General features: G+C 42.1%; 1 protein-coding gene across 5 annotated transcripts in view; it reads right to left on the bottom strand.

Moving 5' to 3' along the window:
* Window positions 1-23,510, bottom strand: part of USP6NL (USP6 N-terminal like) — a 210,360-nt gene that overhangs the window by 144,780 nt on the left and 42,070 nt on the right. The window lies entirely within an intron of this gene.

The raw sequence follows: 23,510 nt of genomic DNA, 5'->3' as shown, positions 1-23,510 counted from the left end.
TACTGAGGGGCCATGCGGGTACCCATACCAGTGCCGCTGATTTGAACGTATACTTTGTCCCCAAATGTGAAATAGTTATGGGTGAGGACAAAGTCACGAAGTTCAGCCACCAGGTTTGCCGTGACATTATCAGGGGTACTGTTCCTGACGGCTTGTAGTCCATCTTTGTGTGGAATGTTGGTGTAGAGGGCTTCTACATCCATAGTGGCTAGGATGGTGTTTTCAGGAAGATCACCAATGGATTGTAGTTTCCTCAGGAAGTCAGTGGTGTCTTGAAGATAGCTGGGAGTGCCGGTAGCGTAGGGCCTGAGGAGGGAGTCTACATAGCCAGACAATCCTGCTGTCAGGGTGCCAATGCCTGAGATGATGGGGCGTCCAGGATACCCAGGTTTATGGATCTTACTTAGCAGACAGAATACCCCAGGTCGGGGTTCTAGGGGTGTGTCTGTGCGGATTTGTTCTTGTGCTTTTTCAGGGAGTTTCTTGAGCAGATGGTGTAGTTTCTTTTGGTAACCCTCAGTGGGATCAGAGGGTAATGGCTTGTAGAATGTGGTGTTGGAGAGCTGCCTAGCATCCTCTTGTTCATATTCTGATCTATTCATGATGACGACAGCACCTCCTTTGTCAGCCTTTTTGATTATGATGTCAGAGTTGTTTCTGAGGCTGTGGATGGCATTGTGTTCTGCACGGCTGAGGTTATGGGGCAAGTGATGCTGCTTTTCCACAATTTCAGCCCATGCATGTCGGCGGAAGCACTCTATGTAGAAGGTAGAAGTCCAGTCTGTTGTTTCAACCTTCAGGAGGAGTCCACTCAGAATCCTTCTTTTTGTAGTGTTGGTAGGAACGTCTCTGTGGGTTAGTATGTTGTTCAGAGGTGTGTTGGACATATTCCTTGAGTCGGAGACATCGAAAATAGGATTCTAGGTTACCACAGAACTATATCATGTTCCTGGGAGTGGAGGGACAGAAGGAGAGGCCCCGAGATAGCCCAGCAGAAGAATCTGTCCTAAGAGTATAGCTGGATAGATTAACAATATTGCTGAAGAAAAGACTGAAGAGCAGAACTCATTCAACAATCTTCACTAGCAGAAACTAAAACAACCACATAATTTGGGAGGCCGGGGCGGGGGGAGGGATTACAATATTTCACTTTGAAAAGACTGTTCTCTTTGAACCTTACCAATGAATACATTCTCTTCAGTACACTAAAATCCCAGCTTAGCTGTCTTCCCTTCGACCTGAAATCCTTTTCAATGATATAGCCAAGGTTTCTCTCTGAAGAAGGTAACTATAAAGCAGTAAGAGTGCTTCCCTCGACTTCATAAATACATATTAAATATACCTGGCTCCTGGAAAAGATATGATAAGGTTGAACACTCTAAACATTTCCATAATTATGGGATGTTGAAACGCTACAAATTCAGTGATGATCTAATAAATTAATTTTTCGTCAAAGTTATTTGCTATCATTTTATTTACACAAGCAGAACAAAAATTTCAAAAACCAGGTACATGGCCTGCTAACACGTGTGAAAACTACAAACATTTCATTTCATTTCAGAGCTACAGTTTGCCCCCTATCCACGAGGGATTTTAAAATGTGCTAGCTAGGAAATAAATATGCACTATAAATCGGGCCCTACCAAATTTATGGACCTGAAAAACATTGAGGACCGTGAAATCTGGCCTCCCCCATGAAATCTGGTGATTGTAGTGGGGTCCCGGTATTGCCGCCCTTACTTGGGCACTGCCTCCAGAACTGGGAGGCCAGAGATCAATAGCTGCTGGCCAAGCAGCCAACTCTGAAGGCAGTGCCGCTGCCAGCAGCAGCACAGAAGTGAGGGTGACATGATATGGGCAGGGCTGGCCTTACAAGTGGGTGATGAGAGCGACCGCTCAGGGTGCCATGGTCAAGGGTGTGCTGTGGTCACCCAACACACACACAGGCAGCCCAAGGTCCCTTTAACCCCAAGCGCTGGGGAAGGCAAGGGTCGGGGGCACCCCAGCTGGGGGCTCTTACAGTGCACTAGGCTCCAGCTGCTAATCCCAGCTGGGCTGCAGAGGGACAGGACTTCCTCTTCTCCTGCATGGACTGGGTCAGACCCACCTCCGCCAGCAGCACAGAAGTAAGACTGGCAATATCATACCATGCCACCCTCACTTCTGTGCTGCTACTTCTGGTAGCACTGCCTTCAGAGCTGGGCTCCCAGCCAGCAGACACTGCTCTCCAGCCACCCAGTTCTGAAGGCAGCGCCACCCACCAGCAGCAGCACAGAAGTGAGGGTGGCAATACTGTGACCCTCCTACAATAGCCTTGTGACACACCCCCACAACTCTTTTGGGTCGGGACCTCCACAGTTACAATACCGTGACATTTCAGATTTAAATATCTGAAACTATGAAATTTCAAATATTAAAAATCCTATGACCATGAAATTTACCAGAATGGACCATAAATTTGGCCATTCTACGTAACTATAACTATAAAAGTCAGTGACAAAAAACTCTTAGTTCACAAACAAACACACAGCTGTGTGGGAGTGTGCTACCACTAGAAACTGCAGAGAAATGGCAGGTTCATATAGCCCCAGCGGCTGACTTTATGACAACAGCACTGTCGAAGGTTCATTTACTATGGTGATGTGTGCTATAAATAACTGGTAATAAGAATAAAAACATCAGATAGGTTATGTAACACTGAGTCCCTCTCCAAAACTGAATGCTGAGAAGTTTCTATGAAAATATGATTCAATTCCTGGGCAATGTTGTTACACAGCCTTTATTAAAACAACTCCCAACATGTTATTCTATCTGCAAGAGGAGATGTTTTACTGAACCACTGGTTTTGTAAAGCAGCTCAACAAAGCTTTCTTTTCTTTTTTAAATAAACCAGTTTTATTCATTTTGTTTTTGTTCTGTTGAAGTAAAAATATTAAAGAATAAAGACTTAAAGTACATGGATCTGCAATTAAACTAAATCAGATTCTAATAGATAGCAGGCTATGATGAATGTGTAAAACAAGACTGTTCCTCTATCATAAAATTATCCAGATCTGTTGTGATGAGCTAGCTATGAACTACCACAACATAAATGTAGCCATACAAGTCAAAACTGCCTTTTAGAGGTATTCACTGTGCAGACCTCAGTGTTATAGTTCAGCTCCAATACTACAAAATGAACCCAGATGCACAAAATTTTGCAGAGTCGATGACCTATATAATTACTTTGTCGTAAAATGGCAGCACATTCTAAGCTCAGAAAAGCAGAAAACTGATTATTTAGAAGTTCTGTGTAAGTGGCCAAAAAATGCCACACATGAAAGAAACAGAGAAGATATGTGGGAAATGAGAAAAAAAAGCAGCAGCGTTAAAAATTATGGAAATAAAGCCTGAGAGGTTAAGGTACCGAAACAGCTTGACACAATAAGCTTTCAACTTAAAAAGTTAAATCATGTAGGGTGGAGAAAGAGAACTGTGACAAGACAATAGGGTACCAGAATAATTCAACATATTAGTTATATGTTAAAATATATATATAGTGGACAATAAGCAGACACCAAATTAGATGTTTAGGCCAGTGAATTATTGAATTGTTCTGGTATCCTACTGTCTTCCCATAGAACTAATTATATCAAATATTGGGCCTGATTCTCCACTGCCTTGCAACCATTAAGTCATTTACAGCCAAAAAGTTAGAATAGTAGTGTTTTATACCCAATCTGCACAGGTGCAAAGCAATAGAGTGAAAAGTCAAAGCCTCGGGAAAGCTTCTTAGAGCAACTTCCTTCCTCTGAGTCCGGACACTGGGAAGAGATGAGTCTGCAGCTCCAAAACGTGCATCACCAGAGGGAGCTGTAAAGCCACCGCTTAATTTTTCCTGGGGCTTGCAGTGGCTCAGCCCCAGCATCTCTTTTCATACTATTTCTGTTATGGCATCTTACATGCATTATGAGTGTGAGGTCACGTTAGCGGGGGGTATGCATAATGGCGTCCTCCATGCAGAGCGCTCTGCTTAAGCCTTGGCATCTCTTTCCTTACAATTTAAGCACTGTGTAAAGCAGGTTGCTGTAGGGGAAGGAATGCTATAAAAAGAATTTACTGCTGTCATGGAGACTTTAAAAAGATGGAAAACCCAGCCATTTCCTAAAGGCCATGAAAAGGGATTAGAGAGAGATGGATTGGAAGGGAGACCATTCTAGTTTGTGTTTATTAAAACTGATTTACTGGAATTAGTCATCTTAAAAAGATATAGATAGCTGCCGTATACACAAGCTGCTGTATTTATTCAACAGTGCATCCGATGAAGTGAGCTGTAGCTCACGAAAGCTTATGCTCTAACAAATTTATTAGTCTCCTAGGTGCCACAAGTACTCCTTTTCTTTTTATGGATACAGACTAACACGGCTGCTACTCTGAAACCTATTCAACAGATGTGTCCTACCCCTATTTCACCATACTTTCACCAAGTATTTGGAGTGTTGGTCTAAGATGACTGTAACTTAATGTAATTGTCTCTTCCAACTTCACCATCATGCTATATTCTAGACAGTGCAGACAACTAGACAGACAACTTCCATACAGCTATTACTAATCTGGGCTCACACAGACAGAATCCTAGATTAAATGATGTACTGAACAGGTGCAGGCTCCTGTGCTGAAATCCAGAACTTAAGAACAAACCTAATCGGAGTACTTTTCAACAGATTTGTCTCAAACAAAAAGGTACGCATTGGAAATAAACTCATCTGAGTTTTTTAATTGCGAAAAAGAGATCATTAAGAAAACAAGAGGGAATTGAAATCCTTTGCTTGCTAAAGCAATTTTGTGACATCTTTTCATAAAAAGAAGTTCTTTTGAAGTCCAAAGTTGAAAAACATTTTTACTTTATTTTCAAAATCTGTTTTCATCCCAACAAATTAATAAACCAAACTGATGAAAGCCATGAAACACATAAAAGGAAGGAAAGAGGGGAAGAGGAAGCTTATACAGACTACTGCAGAGGGCTTGACTTAGAATTTCAAGGCATCAGAAATGCAAGACACAGCTGACAAATATCAAAGCTAAATTTTGCCACTAATAGTACATTAATAGCCATGAATATGTTCAAAATTTATATCAAATAGGCTCTGCCAAACAAATCACATCAAACAGTCTTTCCCATCCATCTTAATCCAGTTCTCTCTTTTAAAAAGAAAGCTTCCTGTATCATGCAGTCTTTATTTCTCTTGCAACATTGCCACAATCTGTCAAATATTTTTCTAGGGCACCAAGCACTTCAGTAGCTCTACCACTCACTAAGGGGAACTGCTACTGCACATTTTAAAAGAAGTTACATTCATATATTCTAAACTAAGTAGTATTGCAAACCTGAACTGTTTACATTTACATATGGATTCAGTAAGATTTAACAAAAACAAAACTGAAAAGCTAGTGCAAACTTTAAGCTACATTTGGCATTAATACTAGTTCAACCTAATAGCAGTAAAATGAGAAAAAATGAAATTTGACTTTTCTCCATGTCAATAAAAACTATGCTTTTAGATGATACAACAAACATTCCATACTACGTTCTGTGGCTGCATGTTGTACCACCTCATCACTGAACAAAAAAATGTGTTCACCTCTACTAAGAATGGTTCAGTATTCATGGAAAACTACTGCACAGGACAATCTGAATCTAACCACAATCATTCCATTCATTGGGAAGCAAGGAGAATTATTAAAACTGCCAGTTAAAGAAGATTTAGGAATCAGTCAAGTACAGCAAGCGAAGCAGGACAACAATTCATTCTAAGCATATATACCTCAAAAAATATAAGCAGATATTTAACAACAAAAATTTCTATTATAATCACTTCTTTATAAAATGACGCCTAAGTGCTCTATAAATTTGGACAACCACCTTTTCAGCTGGTTATATTTCTTCAGATGACAGCATACATAACAACTAAACATATAACATTATAAGAGAACACACAAATGGCCCTAATGAGTCAGACCAATAGTCCATCTAGCCCAGTATCCTGTCTTTCAACAGTATTCTGTGCCAGAGGGAATGGACAGAAGAGGGCAATTCTGCATGATCCATCCTGTCATCCAGTCCTAGCTTCTGGAAGCTGGAGGTCTAAGACAGCGGCTCTCAACCTTTCCAGACTAGTGTACCCCTTTCAGAGTCTGATTTGTCATGTGTATCCAGAAGTTTCACCTCACTTAAAAAATACTTGCTTACAAAATCAGATATAAAAATACAAGTGCCACAATACACTATTACTGAAAAATTGCTTACTTTCTTATTTCTACCATATAATTATGAAAAAATCAATTGGAATATAAATATTGTACTTACATTTCAGTGTATAATATACAGAGCAATATAAAAAAGTCATTGTTTGTATAAAATTTTAGTTTGTACTGACTTGGCTAGTGCTTTTTATGTAGCCTGTTGTAAAACTAGGCAAATATCTAGATGAGTTGATGTAACTCCTGGAAGACCTCTGCATTCCCCTGATCGAGAACCACTGGTCTAGGGACTCCCAGAGCATGGGGTTGAGTCATTGACTATTTTGGTAAATAGCTCTTGATGGACCTATCCTCCATGAACTTATGCAATTCTTTTTTTGAACCCAATTATACTTTTGGCCTTAACAATATCCCTTGGCAATGAGTTCCACAGGTTGATCGTGTGTTGTGTGAAGAAGTACTTCCTTATGTTTGTTTTAAACCTGCTACCTATTAATTTTATCAGATGACCATTTTGTGTTATGTGAAGGGGTAAAAAACACTTCCCTATTCATTCTCGAAATCATTCATGATTTTATGTACCTGTATCATATCCGACCCTAGTCACCTCTTTTCTAATCTGAACAGTCCTAGTTTTTTCTCTCTCTCCTTATATGCCCTTTTCTGTACTTTTTCCAGATGGGGAGATCAGAACTGCATGCAGTATTCAAGGAGTGGGCATACCATGGGTTTATATAATGGAATTGTGATATTTTCTGTTTTATTATCTATCCCTTTCCTAATGGTTTCTAACTTTCTGTTAGCTTTGTTGACTGCCACTTCACTCTGAGCAAATGCTAGAGAACTATCAGACTCCAAGATCTCTTTCATGAATTGTTACAGCTAATTTAGACCCCCTCATTTTGTATGTGTAGTTGAGATTATTTTTTCTAGTGTGCACTTTGCACTTATTAACATTGACTTTCACCTGCCATTTTGCTGCCCATTCACCCAGTTCAGTGAGATCCCTTTGTAACTCCTCACAGTCAGCTTTGGACTTAATTATCTTAAGTAATTTTGTATCACCTACAAATTTTGCCATTTCACAATTCACCCCGTTTTCCAGATCATTTATGAACACATTGAACAGCACTGGTTCCAGTACAGACCCCGGGGGGAACACCACTATTTACCTCTCTCCATTCTGAAAACTGACCATTTATTCCTAACCTCTGTTGCCCCCCCCCCTTTTTTTTTAAACAGCTTACTGATCATGAGAGGACCTTCCCTCATGTCCCAAGATTGTTTAGTTTGCTTAAGACCTTTTGGTGTGAGACCTTATCAAAGGCTTTCTGAAAGTCCAAGTACCTTACATCAACTAGATCACTTGTCCACATGCTTGCTGACACCCCCAAAGAATTTTAATAGATTGACGAGGCACGAATTCCCCTTACAAAAGCTGCGTTTACTCTTCCCCAATATATCGGGTACATCTATTTGTCCAATAATTCTGTTCTTTAACGTAGTTTCAACCAATTTGCCTGAAGTTAGACTAACTGGCCTGCATTTGCCAGGAACACCTCTGAAACCTTTTTTAAAAAAATCGATGTTAAATCAGCCTCCATACTAGATGGCTGGATGTAAGTGATAGGTTACATACCACAGTTAGTAGCTCTACAATTTCATAGTTGAGTTCCTTCAGAACTCTTGAGTGAATACCATCTAGTCCTGGTGACTTAGTATTGTTGATCAATTTGTTCCAAAACCTCCTCTACTGAAACCTTAATCTGGGACAGTTCCTTAGACTTTCACCCAAAAACAATTTTTAAAGGATGGCTTTTTGCTGTTAACCATCTCTTTTACTCTGCTGTTTAGCCATGGTGGCATTTTTTTTTTTCCTTTTGGTCCTCACTGTTTTTTACTCAGGGTATACACATTTAGTTTGAGACTCTATTATGGTGTTTTTAAATAGTCTCTATGCAGTTTACAGGTTTTCATCCTTTCATTTAACTAGCTTCCCCATTTTTTATTAGTTCCCTTTTCGAAGTCAGACATTCCACTCCAGGGGTGCATGCACATGAGATCAGATTCTTTTGAACAGCATCGGGGTAGCTGTGTTCCATGCGAGCCCTGCCAGCTCCAGAGTACCTTGGTGTTCCCCAAAGCCAAAGGCAAAAAGAGCGAGGTGGCTGCAACCCAAACACAGTTCCTTTGTCAATAAGGATCCCAAAGAAGCAAGACGCTGATCAGCAGGAAAGGAGGGCAAGTCATGGAATCTGTGTGGACAACACATCTCGAAGTACCACATTCACTGTTAGGTAAGTAAGCCTTCTTACCTCAAGTGATTGTCCATACAGATTCCACTCTTGATGACTAACAAGTGTTTGCTCAGGTGCTGGTAAGCAGAGGCTTATTTGCAGGGTGACTGTAGGACAGCCTTACCAAAACTATAAGAATTCAAGAGTGGATACCAGAAAATAATAATAATGCCTAGTTCTTACATAGCAGATCTCGAAGCACTTTACAAAGAAGATTAGTATCATTTTCATGGAACTGAGAAATTTTCCTATCAATACAGAAGATTTCATTGACCTAGCTAATATTTTTCTTACATTCGTTTTACACTGCCTGTCTTTGGGTTTTATACTGCAATCCACCACTATAATATCTGAGCACCAGGTCCCTAAAATATATAGAAAATAACCTTGCAGCTGGAGATAGAGAGGAAGACACAGCTACAGCTTAAAAGAAATAAGTACGGCAAGAAGCTATTGAGAGGCAGGTAATTTGAGTAAATACATGTAGACCAGGGGTTCTCAACCTGTGGGTCAGGACCCCTCAGGGGGTCACGATATTATTACATGGGGGGTTGTGAGCTGTCAGCCTCCACTCCAAACCCCGCTTTGCCTCCAGCATTTATAATGGTGTTAAATATATAAAAACATGTTTTTAATGTATGGGGGGGGGGTCGCACTCAGAGGCTTGCTATGTCAAAGGGGTCACCAGTACAAAAGTTTGAGAACCACTGATGTAGACATTACTGCATAATATCTATTAAGCACTGAGTTAACCATTTTTCATCTAAGAATGTACACAAAAGGTAATGAAAGGATTTCAGTTCCCATCTCCCTCACCTTTAGTGCAAATACAGCTTTGTTTTAGAGAAGTTTTACAGACTATTAGTCCATAGAGTGGAGAACCTTTGTCTATGCTGGATATGAAAGAAGCAATGGAGCTTAGATAAATTAGTACAGTAAAAGCTGTGTTATCCAGCCCTGTACCAACCAGATAACATAGAAAGTTATATGTTCATAGAAAACAGAAAGTCTGATTTATACTCCGGTTGGCATGGGGCTGGCAGGTTCCCTTCCTGGCTCTAAGTGGCTCCCCGGAAGCAGCAACATGTCCCTGCTGCTCCTAGGCAGAGGAACGGCCACAAGGGGTTCGGAACGTAGGAGGGAGTGCGGGGCTGGGGCGCGGAAGGGGGCTCGGGATCTTGGAGCCGCTCACCTTGGGCAGCTCCCTGCCAGCAGCGACCTGTCCCTGCTGCTCCTAGGTGGAAGTGTGGCAGGTGCCGCAACTGCAGCTCCCATTGACTGTGGCTCCCAGCCAATAGGAGCCATGGAGCCAGTGCTCGGGGCGTGGTGGGGGCAGAACGCAGAGCCGCTTGCCGTGCCTCCACGTAGGAGCAGCAGGGACAGGTCGGCACCTGCAGGGAGACGCCCAAGGTGAGCACCCCCCAGATCCGGCATCCTGAAACCCCTCCCATACCCCAAACCTGTGTCCCGAGCCTCCTCCTGTGCCCCAACCCCCAGCCCAATCTCTTATTGTTAGTCCCTAAATGTGTTACCTTGCACTTTACACTATTACACTTCATTCCATTTCTATTACTCCAGATTTCAAGGTTGTCCAGATCTTCTTGTACAATATTCTGGTCGTCCTCTGTACTGGCAGTACCTCTCAAGTTTGTGTCATCCACAAATTGTATTAGCACACTTCCACTTTTTGTACCAGGGTCACTAAATTTTTTTTAAATAAGATGGGTCCCAAGACTGATCCCTGGGGAACTCCACTAGTAATCTCTCTCCAGCCTGAGAGTTCATTTTTCAGCGTGACCCATTGTAGTTTCCCCTTTAACCAGTTCCTCATCCACCTTTCAATTCTCCTGCTAATCCCCATTGTCTCCAATTTATCTAATACATTTCCCATGTGTAACTGTATCAAATGCCTTACTGAAATCCAGGTAGATTAGATCTACTGCATTTCCTTTGTCTAAAAAAAATCAGTTATCCTCTCAAAGGAGGAGATCAGGTTGGTCTGGCACGATCTACCTTTTGTAAAACCACGTTGTATTTTATGCCAATTACCATTTACCAATATATCCTTTACTTTCTCTTTCAAAATTTATTCCAAGACCTTGCGTAAAACTGAAGTCAAACTAATAGGTCTGTAGTTTCCTGGATCGCTTTCCCCTCCTCACTTTCTTAAAAATAGGTACTATATTAGCAGTTCTCCCATCATAGGGTCTCTCTCTCACACACACACACACACACACACACACACACACACACACACCCCCGAGTAGAGTTGCCAGGCATCCAGTTTTCGACGAGAACACCCGGACAAAAAGGGACCCTGGAGGCTCCGGTCTGCACTGCCAACTGGGCTGTTAAAAGTTCAGTTGGCAACACAGCCAGGGCCCAGGGCTAAGGCAGGCTCCCTGCCCGCCTTAGCTCCATGCTGCTCCCAGAAGCAGCCGCCAGGTCCCTACAGCTCCTAGACTCATGGGCGGCCAGAGAGGCTCCACACACTGCCCCAACCCCAAGGGCTGGCTCCGCAGCTCCCACTGGCCAGGAACCACGACCAATGGGAGCTGCTGGAGCAGTGCCTGTGGGTGTGGGAGCAGTGCAGAGAGCCTCTTTGGTGACCCATGTGCCTGGGGGCTGCAAGGACCTGGCAGCCACTTCCTGGGAGCCACAGTAAGCGCCGCCAGAAGCCCGAACTCCCTCCCGCACCCCAGCCCAGAGGCTTATTTGCAGGGTGACTGTAGGAGCCCCCTCCTTCACCTCAAACCCTCATTCCCAGCCCCACCCCAGAGCTCTCACACACACACCCCAACCCCTCAGCCCCAGCCCAGAACCCCCTCTTGCCCCCACAAATCCTCATCCCCAGCCCCATCACAGAGCCTGCCGGAGCCCTTACCGCCCCCCAACCCGGAGCCTTCTCCCACACCCTGAATCCCTCATTTCTGGCCCCACCCTAGAGCCCACACCCCCAGCCAGAGTCTTCACCCCCCCACACACACACCCCTCAACCACCTGCTCCAACCTAGTGAAAGTGAGTGAGGGTGGGGAAAAGCAAACGATGGATGCAGGGGGGATGGAGCGAGCGGGGCAGAGGACGGGACAGGGTTGTTTGGTTTTGTGCAATTAGAAAGTTGGCAACCATAGCCCCGAGATTACAGACTTGTTAAAAAGCCTTGCTATTGGGTCTGCAATTTCATGTGCTAGTTCCTTTAGTATTCTTGGAATGAAATTATCTAGGCCCCCCAATTTAGTCCCATTAAAATGCTTGAGTTTGACTTCCACCTCAGACGTGGTAATTTCCATTCCATATTCTCGTTCCCATTAGCCACCCTGCCACTGCCCCTATGCTCCTTATTACCCTTATTAAAAACTGAGGCTAAGTATTCATTTAGATGTTGGACCACACCTAGATTATGTTTAATCTCCACCTCCCCTCTGTGCTTAGTGGGCCTACTTCATCTTTGTTTTCTTTTTATTTATATGGCTATAGATCCTTTTACTACTGGATTTTAATTTCCTTCGCGAAGTCCAACTCTGCTCACTTTTTCCCTATACTTTCTGACCTCCAAGAGGTAGCTTTCCTTGCTGATCCATTCAGGGCTGGCCTTACCATGAGGCCTCAGGTGCCAGACTGTGGAGGGGCGCCACTAGGACCCAGAGTGTAGAAAATTGTGTCTTCTGTTGGTAAATATGTATTCTCTCTGCTCTAGATGCACAGAGATCGTGGAGTGCTGTGCTGGAGGAACGAGGGCACAAGAGACATAACAGGTAGGCAGGCGAAAAGGTGAGAGGGAATAACAAAGCAGCAGGAGCTGCAGGGAGAGAGAGGAGGAGCCTCTTATGTACCTCTCTAGAACCCCCAGAAGCCTGGACTGATTAACACCAGTTTCTCAGGAAGCTTCCTGTTTCCTGCTGTTTCCCTGATCCTACTTGAGGAGAACAGGCAGTCAACTGAAGTAGTAGGAGCCAGTTAGGCCCTTAAGACGCTGATACCTTCCCTCACTCAGGCCCTGCTACCAGACTGCTTATTTGTCCCCTTCAATTGAGTGTTGAGAGCCACTATAGCTGGCACAGAACAGCAGTCATGAGTGAAAGAAGAAAACGCCCCTCTGGGGCAGCATTCAGAAAAAGAAAGAAAGCAAAGGAAGCTTTTCTATCTAAGTAGGAAGGAGCTCTCCTGAGATACATAGACACAAAAGTTCACAGTTAGCCTTCCGGCCCCAGTGAGGATGAGAGTGGTGAGGAGATGCCTGATCTTCCAGTTAGTCAGAGTGCAGGTGACCTGGCACCTACTGCAGCATCCATAGTCCATCTCAAATGGATGTAACCATGCACATTCCTGAAGAAAAGTGTAGATCAAAGAAGAGTGTGGTGGAGACGCAAGAAACACCTGTTACTGAGCTTAGTTCCTTAAGTCTAGATGATCCAAGACCGTGGACCCACTTGAGCAGCAGCCTGAGGGACTTTCTTGTACTGCATGGGCCACAGCAAGTGAAAAACTTCATGTTCTCCAAAGACAATGAAAATAGAAGTTTCCATCCAACACATTACTGCTGTGAAATCCCCAACGGTGACAAAGTGGAGAGGCCATGGCTTATGTACTTAAAAACCCAGAATGCTGCACACTGTTTTTGTTGCAAACTCTTCCAGTCTAATGTTCCAGCCACATTGGGTTCTACAGGAACAAAAGACTGGAAAAATCTGGCAGGCCATGAGAAGGCAGCAAATCACCAGAGAACATTCCACAGGTGGAAAGAGCTTGAGATGAGACTAAAGGTTAAAGGCCACCATAGATGATCAGCTACAAGAGAAGATTGTATCAGTCTCTCTTTACTGGCAAAATGTTCCGAAAAGGCTCATTGCCATTGTGAGAATGCTTGCTACCCAAAACCTAGCACTGCATGGCACTTCAGATCAGTTGTATGTGCCAAACAATGGAAACTTCCTTAAAATTGTGGCGCTGATGGCCGAGTTTGATACTGTACTCCAGGAGCATCTAAGAAGAGTCATCACCTAAGAAATGTACACACACCACTACCTTGTATAATCTCATTTTGAATTTTTTCCAGTTACTGGCAACAAAAGTCAAACAGAAGATTGTGGCAGATCTGAAGTCAGCAAGCTATTACTATGTTATTCTGGACTGCGCACCTGACATCAGCCATATGGAACAAATAACTTTAATGGTGCATTTTGTAAAAACCACCGAACCTAGTGAAAATGTCCCTGCAATGGTGACCGTCAGAGACCATTTTCTAGAATTTATTGACACTGATGATACTACAGGAGCTGCTATGACCAATGTGCTTCTTAAAAAGCTGGAAGATACGGGAATTGCGGTAGCTGACATGAGACATCAGGGCTACGATAATGGTGCCAACACGAGAGGAAAGAACAAAGGAGTGCAGACATGGATCCGAGAGTTAAACCCTCGAGGTTTTTTTGTCCCATGCAGTTCTCATTCAGTGAACTTGGTGGTCAGTGATGTAGCATCAGCTTCGAGTGAGGCTGCTGAATTTTTTAATGTAATTCAAAGCGTCTATGTATTTTTCTCTGCATCAACTCATCAATGGCAAATTTTGAAGCAACATCCTCTCTGACACTGAAACCACTGAGTGCCACATGATGGGAAAGACAAGTGGAGGTGATAAAGCCTATCAAACACCCAATTGGGAAGATAGATGATGCTATAGTTGCCATTATGGACGATAATGCTATGACAGGAACTGTTCATGGGAGAACAGTGGCAGTGGGAAATGGAATCACCGGAAACATACATAACTTCAAATTTTTGTGTGGCTTAGTGTTGTGGCATGACATACTGTTTGAAATAAATGTAAGTAAGAGACTCCAAGGTCCTGACCTTGATATATCTGGAGCAATGGAACAACTGGACAAAGCAAAGTCATACCTACAGTCTTACCAGTCAGATGAGGGATTTCAAAATGTTCTGAAGAGTGTACAAAAGTTGGCAGAGGAACTTCACACTGAAACTATTTTCCCCCCCATTCAAGAATACAAGAGTCACAGAAGACGACATTTTGATTACGAGGCACAGGATAATCCCATAAGAGACCCCAAACAACAATTCAAAGTTGAATTCTTTAACCGGGTGCTAGATTGTGCAATAGTTAGTTGAATGTTTCATGCAGCTCAAGGAACACAGAAGTATATTTGGGATGTTGTATGATATTCCAAAACTCCTCACTATACCTGAAGAAGATCTACACCAGCAATGCAGGGCACTAGAGACAGTGTTGACACATGACGACATGTGTGACATTGATGCGAGTGATTTAGGTGATTAACTGAAAGCCCTTTCAAGATACATTTCATCAGGATCAACTCCAAAGGCTGTTCTGGAATGTATGTGCACAAATAAGATGACCACCCTCTTTCCAAATGCTTTTGTTGCTCTGCACATACTTCTAACACTTCCTGTAACAGTTGCCAGTGGAGAACATAGCTCCTCCAACCTGAAGTTAATAAAAACACATCTACGCTCCACAATGACACAGGAGAGGCTGGTCGGCCTTGCAACCATCTCAACAAAGCATAAACGGGCCCAGACTGTGGACCTTCAAGAAGCAGTTCAAATCTTTGCAACCAAGAAGGCACGGAAAGCACCACTTTGATTATTCAAACAGATACAAATGCCAGTGTGCAGACAAGAAAAGTTACATTTGCTGTTCAGGGGTTTGAAAGTTAAGTGTTACTTAAAATTTTTGAACAAGGCATTTTAAGTTGTAAGTTCTCCTTTACTGGGGTAGGTAGCAGAGCAGTACCAAGAGGAGTAGAACAGGAAGAAGGTAGAATTGAGACCTTCCAAAGTTTTGGCCCAAGCAAGGAGGCATGGGGGCATCATTTGAGCTCTCCACCTCAGGTGCCAAAATGTTGTGGGCCAGCCCTGGATCCATCACATCATCTATTCCTTGTAGGCTCTCTTAATAACCTGTTTGAGATCTTTATTCATTCAGCTTGGTCTGGTGACTAACAGTATCAAAGGAATTTTAGCAAGAGAAGTATGGATGAAGTTCCTATGTTTATAGACAGAAGGCTATTCACCACAGCTATGAGTGATGTCTGCGCACTTTCCCCCATAATGAAGCCTCAATAAGCTCAGAATACTGGTAACACAGGTGAAGTTAGAGACTGCTTTTTGCTGGCTTCTGATTAGCATGAGATTTGCACATTTGTTTACTTATTTTCCCATTCCCACTAAGAATTTAATTAACTGACATTAATTAGGTTTTCTGTTTGAACTTCAGATTCGGGTTGAATTAACATTTTTCTGGGTCGCTTAACTGCTAACATTGATTTGTAATTTTTGGGAGGGACAGATTCCTTGGGCTTCCAATGAGACTACTTACTGAAAGACACTTTTGTTGATCTATAATGGTTTTCTAATTCTTACAATGGAACTACTGTAGCCAGCTGGGAAGAGACAAATATCTTCTTCCACTGGGAGCGTAGTATTTAGATTTGCTATGACATAACTGGTTAACAGTGGAAACTACTGCCTAGTACAGTGGTTCTCATATATATTTGAACACGCCCCCTTTCTTTGTGTCTGTAGTAGTTTACACCAAAACGATAGCATGCCACCTCCGGGTACCCAGCTCTGATGGTGGCAGCTCTATCGTCAAAGCTGGGTACCCAGCCAGCTCTCTGGCTGCCCAGCTCTGAATGTGCGCAGTAAGGTTGTCTTTTTCCCCTAAAGCTTCTCACGCCTCCCCAGAATACATTCCATGTTCTCCGCACCCTTGAGTTTGAGAGCCTCTGGTCTAGTGGAGTGGAAGCTATTTTTCGGTTCAAGGCATCTGGATGCAAGATTGCCTATAAGCCATAAAGAGGTACAGGTACATGAAAGCATCTAAAGACAAGACACTTTGGAGAAGCCAGACAAATATCCTGGAAGCTGTGTGAACTCAGGAAAGAGGCCAAGACATTATGAGCCAACAGACTAATATAATCATTTGTTGTTGGGGCTCTCTGGATGAGACCGTCTCACTTTGGTGAATTAGAACCTGGTAAATCTTCAAATAATCTACTTAATGGCATTTGATTCTGCACCATACTATTTTCCACACACCAGTTATTTTCTGTTTTTACTCTTTATTCTCACACACTGTATTTTAACACAAACACAAAACCTCACCCGCCACAGGAGTTAGTGAATAAAAAAATTCTGTGTACATGTCACAATTGCTAAACCTAGAGGCTAATATTCATATTTAACATATTAATTCCAAACTTGATAAGCATGAGAGTATAAAATTGCCCAAGGGTTACAATAAAAGCAATAATTTTAAATTAGGTCAGCTCTAACTGCTTTATGCATATACATCATATTAACATTGCAAGTTTATCTTTAGGGAAAAGAGGTCCTTTTAATTATCTAATAAAAGATAGATATTATTGTATAATTTATTGTAAATGTAACACTGAGGATCCAAAAGAAAAAGCCTGTGTATGTGCCAAAATAATTTTTGCTATCATAAAAAGCTGCAGAATCCTCACCATATTCCCCAAATATAAGTATCAATGAAATGTTCATCTGAAAGTACATCTACATTAAGTTAGTAAAATGATTTGCTTTGCCACAAATTCTAAAATACTGGGCTAATATCCGATGACATGCAGTCAAATTTACAACTCCCTTCCTAGACATTTCTTTATACCAAAAGTAGAGATGTACCTATGTTGCAAAATTCACATCAAGATATAATATCTCTAAAGACCAGAAACTACATGAGTCAACCCACAGCTTCTGGCTCAAAAAAAAAAAATTGACATAATTTTGCGTAAGTATTTGAAAAGTCACTAATTCCTCATGTACAAACTGTCTTTCCTCTTCTCTTTCTTAAAAATCAGGGTACTTACAAAAACTACCTTGTTTGTGGTTGGTCTTTGTAACAGACTGCCAGGTTCCCTCTGCTATGGCAGACTGAAGGAAAGGCTATTTAAGAGATATTGGTCTTGGCCAAACAAGCTCTGGGTTGGAGGCTAGCACTCCCAGCATTTTCGAAGATGGGGATAAAGATGGGTGGATGTGCAGACTATTTAGCTTCTCTCTGTTAGTTAAAGAATCAGTCAATTCAATACCTGATATGGAAAGATTTTTAATAGGAATTTTCAATTTTGATAACTATTTTCTTTTCTAAGAAACAAAAAGATAAAAGAAGCCTATATATTTAAAAAAAAAAAAGTTTGCCTATTGCAGGGATCTAGCCAGCCAACTGAGGTAGTAAAAGTACTGCAGTATTAATGACTAGTGCCAACACCACAAAAGTAGGCGAATTTCTGTTTCTCCAACAGATCAAATATGAAAAGGCAGGAAATATTGTGACTCCTGCTCCACTTCTAGTGCCATAGGTAAATGTGCAGGGCATGCAGACAGGGAGGCAGATGTGACTCTACCGGTCTCCATGTATTTATTTCTGTTAATACCACAATATGCTAGGAGCTGTACAAACATAAGACACTCAAAAGCTTATATCCTAAAAAAGTATATAATTTGTTTAAAACCAAGAATGCACTCAGCACCATATAGTACAAAGAGTCCTTGATCTAAACATCTTACAATCTTAAACAGAGAGAGAGAGAGAGAGATAGAAAGACACACGACATACACATCTATCATCAGGCTGGAATTCAGAGTTCTCTCTGTTTAAAATGCCAATGAACAGGCAGCAGTCATGGCATCCAGAGTGCAATCCAGGATGAGTGAGGGGGTGTGTCATCACCTGACCTGTAGTCCTGAGTGCCTCAAATGCTTTGCTGCTGTAACTCCCCACCTGAGACTATCATAGCCAGCATACCAACAAACAGGTAACACCCAAAGCCTCTGTGTAGTAGACAGCCCTGGTTCAGCAGCTCTGACCCCAGCCACCTATATACAGCCCCACAACCTCACTCTGGCTTCCACCAGCCTTGTTTACAACCAGCAAGGTAACCCCCAACACACTGCTTTCCCAGATTTTCCCAAAACCATGTGCCCTGAAGTGTCCAGCCCTCACTGGGATCACTCAGAGAAATAATAAGGTTTGTTGCTCCTTTAAAGAGACAAAAGCACATTACAGCTTAACTTTACTGTGGTAAATATACCCTTCCCTTCAAACAGAACTGAGCTGGTTTATAGTAAAAATAAAACAAACAAAATATACATGGGATTTAGTGAGTTCAAGGATATGGAATAAAGACAGAGTTACAACACATTTTTTAGTGACTAAGACTTGTAGTCTTTGTTCAAGGTAGCTATCTCACCAGTCTTTCTTCTTTCCAGCCATAGCTCACTCTCTCTCAGTCAGAATCTTCCACGAAGAACAAGCAGCTGGTTTCCCTGGTCTTCCTAGGTGAAAGATCTTTGCCTAAGCAGGTTTTTCCATCTATATTCACTTTCCAGAGACTTCAACTCCCCCTTGGTTGAAGGACCCACTTTGTCTGCTTGCAAGAGTCTATCTACCAGTGGATACCAAAAATTCTGTCTTTGCTTATATCTTTCAAAGTTGAATTATCTTGTTTCCAGAGGGAGGATGACCTCATGCTGTTCTTTCCTTCCTCTGGTCTTCTCATCCCCCTGCTGATTTGAATGTAAAAGGGGCTTCCATTGTTTTTGGTCACACCTTCCTGAATTTTATTGGAGTCAGGTAGATACCTGCCATTTTTGCCTTCGGGGAAAGCCTGTTTCTCCCTTTGTTAGGTCACAGGCTATAAAGCATAATATCAGCGAGTATTCATAATTCCTCATAGAGTGTTAAAACATACATTTCAGGATGATGTCACCAGTGTGTCATAAGCTTTCACAAAAAACCTCCCTCAATATACTTTTATAATATAGTAATATTTGTATACAGTTGATTCAATTGCTTATCACTTGAGATTCAACCTCAGGTTTTTACAGACCAGCAAACCTTGCAATATATTCTTTAGAAAGTAAAACCCAGACCAAGCTTCATTCTCATCCTTTCATCATACTGTCTCCTCCCCACTTATAGTTTGATAGCTTTGTAAACAAAACTTCACTGTCTCTCCCTAACCCTGGGGCTGGTCAGAGAAGCAAACACATTCCTTTGTCTAGGACAGACCTGTCTACTAACTCCCCCAACATGCTTAGTTTAAACACACTTTGGTCCTAATTCCAGCATATATCCATAACCCAATATATACCCTGTACATATATCAAGCAAGAATATTAATGATTTGTGAGTTAATGGCTTTCTAATGACGTTACAGGACACCTTTTAGATACAGATTATAACCCTAGTGAGTTGGGGTACACTGAACTGGTCAGGCCAGCTGAAACTCATTATTTGATACCAGTGAGCCCCTTGCCCTCTGGCACCGAGATGCTCTTAGGGTCACACCTCCACTCTCTTTTGCTGCAGGAAGGTTAGCCACTGGCTGACCTGAGACAGCAGGTCAGAGCCCTCTTTCCTGGACAGGGTGTCTGCCACAATACTTTCTTTCCCCTTTATATAGAAAAAAACCTGTTTTGTCTCCTTTGCCTGCTCACAGCCTCCAGGACTTAGAACCAGAGAGTATCCATCATTTCACCTACAGAGTTGTTACAAACATTTCAGTGACATAAATGACTCTTATCCATAACTCTTAATACAGACCCTGTAATGCAAGAATATTAATGACCAGAGATATTAGATTTTAAACTATATATTATGTGTCACCTTTTAAATAAATATCATGAAAAATGTATGAGGTGCAGTGAATATGTCAGGCCTGACTAGAGTTGCTGACACAGTGGTAAACCACAAATGGGCCTCTGTGTCACACAGGGCTAATGGAAATCCATGCTACACAAAACACCAATTTGGTTCAGTTTGCTCCTGCTAAATCTGCTTCAGTGACATAGTACCATGAAAATTCTTCTCCAATGACTGGACCAAAATCACATTCTCCAGTGTAAAAGCATATGATCTCTCTCACACACACACACACACACACTTTTCATCCCAAAAGGGTTGGCTGGTGCCTATCTTAAGCCTCTCTCTCTACCAAAGATCACAGCAATTACAATAAAGAATAAAAGAGTTCTGGTAAATAGGGAGGAAGAGAACAAGATGATCTCAGAGACAGTGAGAAAAATTAAGATTTTACTGTGTTTGCAGAAGCAAGAACTTAAATTAAGTTCTCAAGTTAGTGTGTGTATTTAGACACTCATTTACATTTTTTACACATTTGAGTGCCAAGCTGTGATAGGAAGCCCAGAGAGCAACTTCATGTGCTATGCCTATCTCAAGCCAGTTTATTTGCTTTCTTTCATTGACCTCAAATTCACATACAAAACAGTTATTTTTCTCCGAATTTTTTTTGCTTTCATTGGTTAGATATACATTAACGTAATGAAGTTGGCTGACCCAAGGGACAAACAACGCAAAACAAACCAACCCTCTTTCTCAAACAATAACTGTTACTCCTGGGGGAATTCTGTGCCACCACGCATGTGCAGAATTCATGTCCCTGCAGATTCCCCCCACCCCTGCAGAAAATAGATTCTGCCAAAGAGGCACTGCAGTCACACCTTTTGCCCACCAAGGGCTGCTGTGGCACCAGAACAGAGAGCAGCCTGCTCACGGGCCGGAGTAGCCAGCCACGGTTAGGGAGGGGGCAATGGCTGCGTTCCTCACAGCACCCAGACCCTGGGGCCAGGTGAGGAGGCACAGGATATGGGGGGGGGGGGGGAAGAGCAGGCCACAAAGGGCTGCTGGTGGGTCACAGACTGGGGCTCAGAAGGGCTGGTAGGGGGCATAGACTGGGGTGGGGGCACAGGAGTAGTGGGTTGACAGCACTGAGCCAGGGGCTGGAAAGTGGGTGCAGGGACACATGAGGATGGGGGGTGGCTGAGTAGGGGTGAAGAGACGCATGGGGACAGGAGAGGAGGGTGCAGGGCCACGGAACAGAGGGTGGAGGACCACGTGGGGATGGGGGAGTGAAGGGACACATGGGGACAGGGCAGATGTGCCTGACTGAATGGAAGAGGCTAGGGGTCAGCCAGGGTCTGCGTGAGGGAAGCTCCCCAACTCCCTAACAGTCCCTCCTCCCTTGCCAAAAAAAACATGGCTCCATACTTCTCCCACCCATACCCAACAGCCTGCCAGGTTCACTCCCAGGCTCCTTCCCAGCAAGTACTTCCCTCTCCCTCAGCTTCGTTACCCCCGACTCCCCCAAGCCTTTGCACTGCTTCTAAGGGGTGTGGGAAATATGCTTCTGTATTGTAGCTTAAATGAATTACTCAAAATTCTCTATTAATATGCCTAATAAGGAATCTATTTGTCAAAGAGCTTTTCCTCAATCTTTTTTGTTGTTTGTACTCTTAAGGACATACCTACTGACAGGTATTTTGAAATAAATTACCAAAATAATTGAACTGGCATGATTATATTGTGTTATTTTGACAAATAACATAAGCAGAATTTTGCAGTTTTTAAATGTTGTGCACAGAACTTAATTTTTTGGCGCAGAATTCCCCCAGGAGTAAATTGTAGTTGACTAGCACTACTGCATACAAATTCACATTACCTCACTTTTCTAAAGTTTCATTAAAGCCGAATCAAACTCAAAATATCTGAACTAATTTTGGTAAGCCACAGATAAATCCCTTGACATAACATCCAAGCATTTTGTTGATAGTATAACCATACCTAATACTAAAAAACCAAAACAAACACATCTAGTCATTAATGACTGTGATATTGCTAAGCAGTATTGAAACCTTTCCTAATCACTTCATCTGATGTCTAACAAGTGAGAAAGAAAGATATGTATAAGCCATCCATTTTTAAAGGGCAATAAATTATTTGGATAAGGAATGCAGTAAGAATAGCACATTTACATTCTGTACAAGATAGCAGTATTGAAAGTCAGAGATACTGAATGGTAGCAAAAACTAACATTACTTGGAGTAAAACTGAACATGTTAGATAAAAGTCCCCTTAATAAGTCAGAACACTCATTATAAGTCATTTGTTCTCTAATAAGCATATTGTTTAATTATCTGAGAGATATATCAGTCTGGGGTGAAACTCCCCACAACATCTTGAACCTACATATTAAGCTAAGGGCACATATGCAGTACAAGTACAACCATATCAGAGGATCCAATTACAACATGATTCAATCTGTAGTACAGACAGGCAGCCACTTCTTGCATAAGGTTCCTTGGGAAGAGGGGAGGAAATTTAAGGCAATAGAGAAAATCCCTACCTTAACAGTGTCATAAAATCACTAGTATCAGTGCAGAGCAGACTGAACCTCAGGTTTCAAGGTCTCATCCAAATATAAGATAGCATAAAAATCGAAGACAACAAAAAAAAGTTTTTTCTGAGAAGTGGGAGGGAATGGAGGAAAGTGACATTTTCTCAAGAAAAGCAGCAGTAAAAAAAGCAAGAGTAATATCAAGATATTTTTTAAATGACCCATTTCTTCAAAAGCCTATCTTAAGAGTTTCTTCCACTTTAACTATGAAGGGATTTCCTTATAAGAAGGGAAAGACTTAACACTGAAATCCCTGTTAAAGGCAAAACCCTCAGTAGCTTTTGTATCAAAGAGGCTAGGCTGAATAGAGAGATTGAAATGCTGTGAAGACTAGTTTCTGCTGTTTTTCTGGTTCCCATGAAGGACTATGATACTTTGCTGTACCATCACTCAAAGTAACAAGAGAACTCCTACAGCAAGTGCCCATGGCATTTTACAAGAGAAAAACAAAAATCAAGCCATTCTATATCCTCCAAAAGAAGATAAACCAAAAAATGCTGCCAGTTTCCTGCCTCACTGATCACCAAGGCTAACACTGAAGGGCACAGCCCAGGCCCTACACTATTTGTGCATAAATTCAGGCAGAAGCTTCAAAAGTTATCACCTATATTACTGACAAATCAAAAACAGATTATCCTGCCCAACAGATATCCCATTGTTCTAGGTGCAAGCTTTTAGAAATCCCCTAACCATAGAATGGAAGATATTCATGGG

This window comes from Natator depressus, chromosome 1 (genome assembly GCF_965152275.1).
Source record: "Natator depressus isolate rNatDep1 chromosome 1, rNatDep2.hap1, whole genome shotgun sequence".
NCBI classification, from domain to species: Eukaryota; Metazoa; Chordata; order Testudines; family Cheloniidae; genus Natator; species Natator depressus.
The sequence above is the reverse complement of the archived record's forward strand: the minus strand, read 5'-3'. Positions and strand labels throughout refer to the sequence as shown.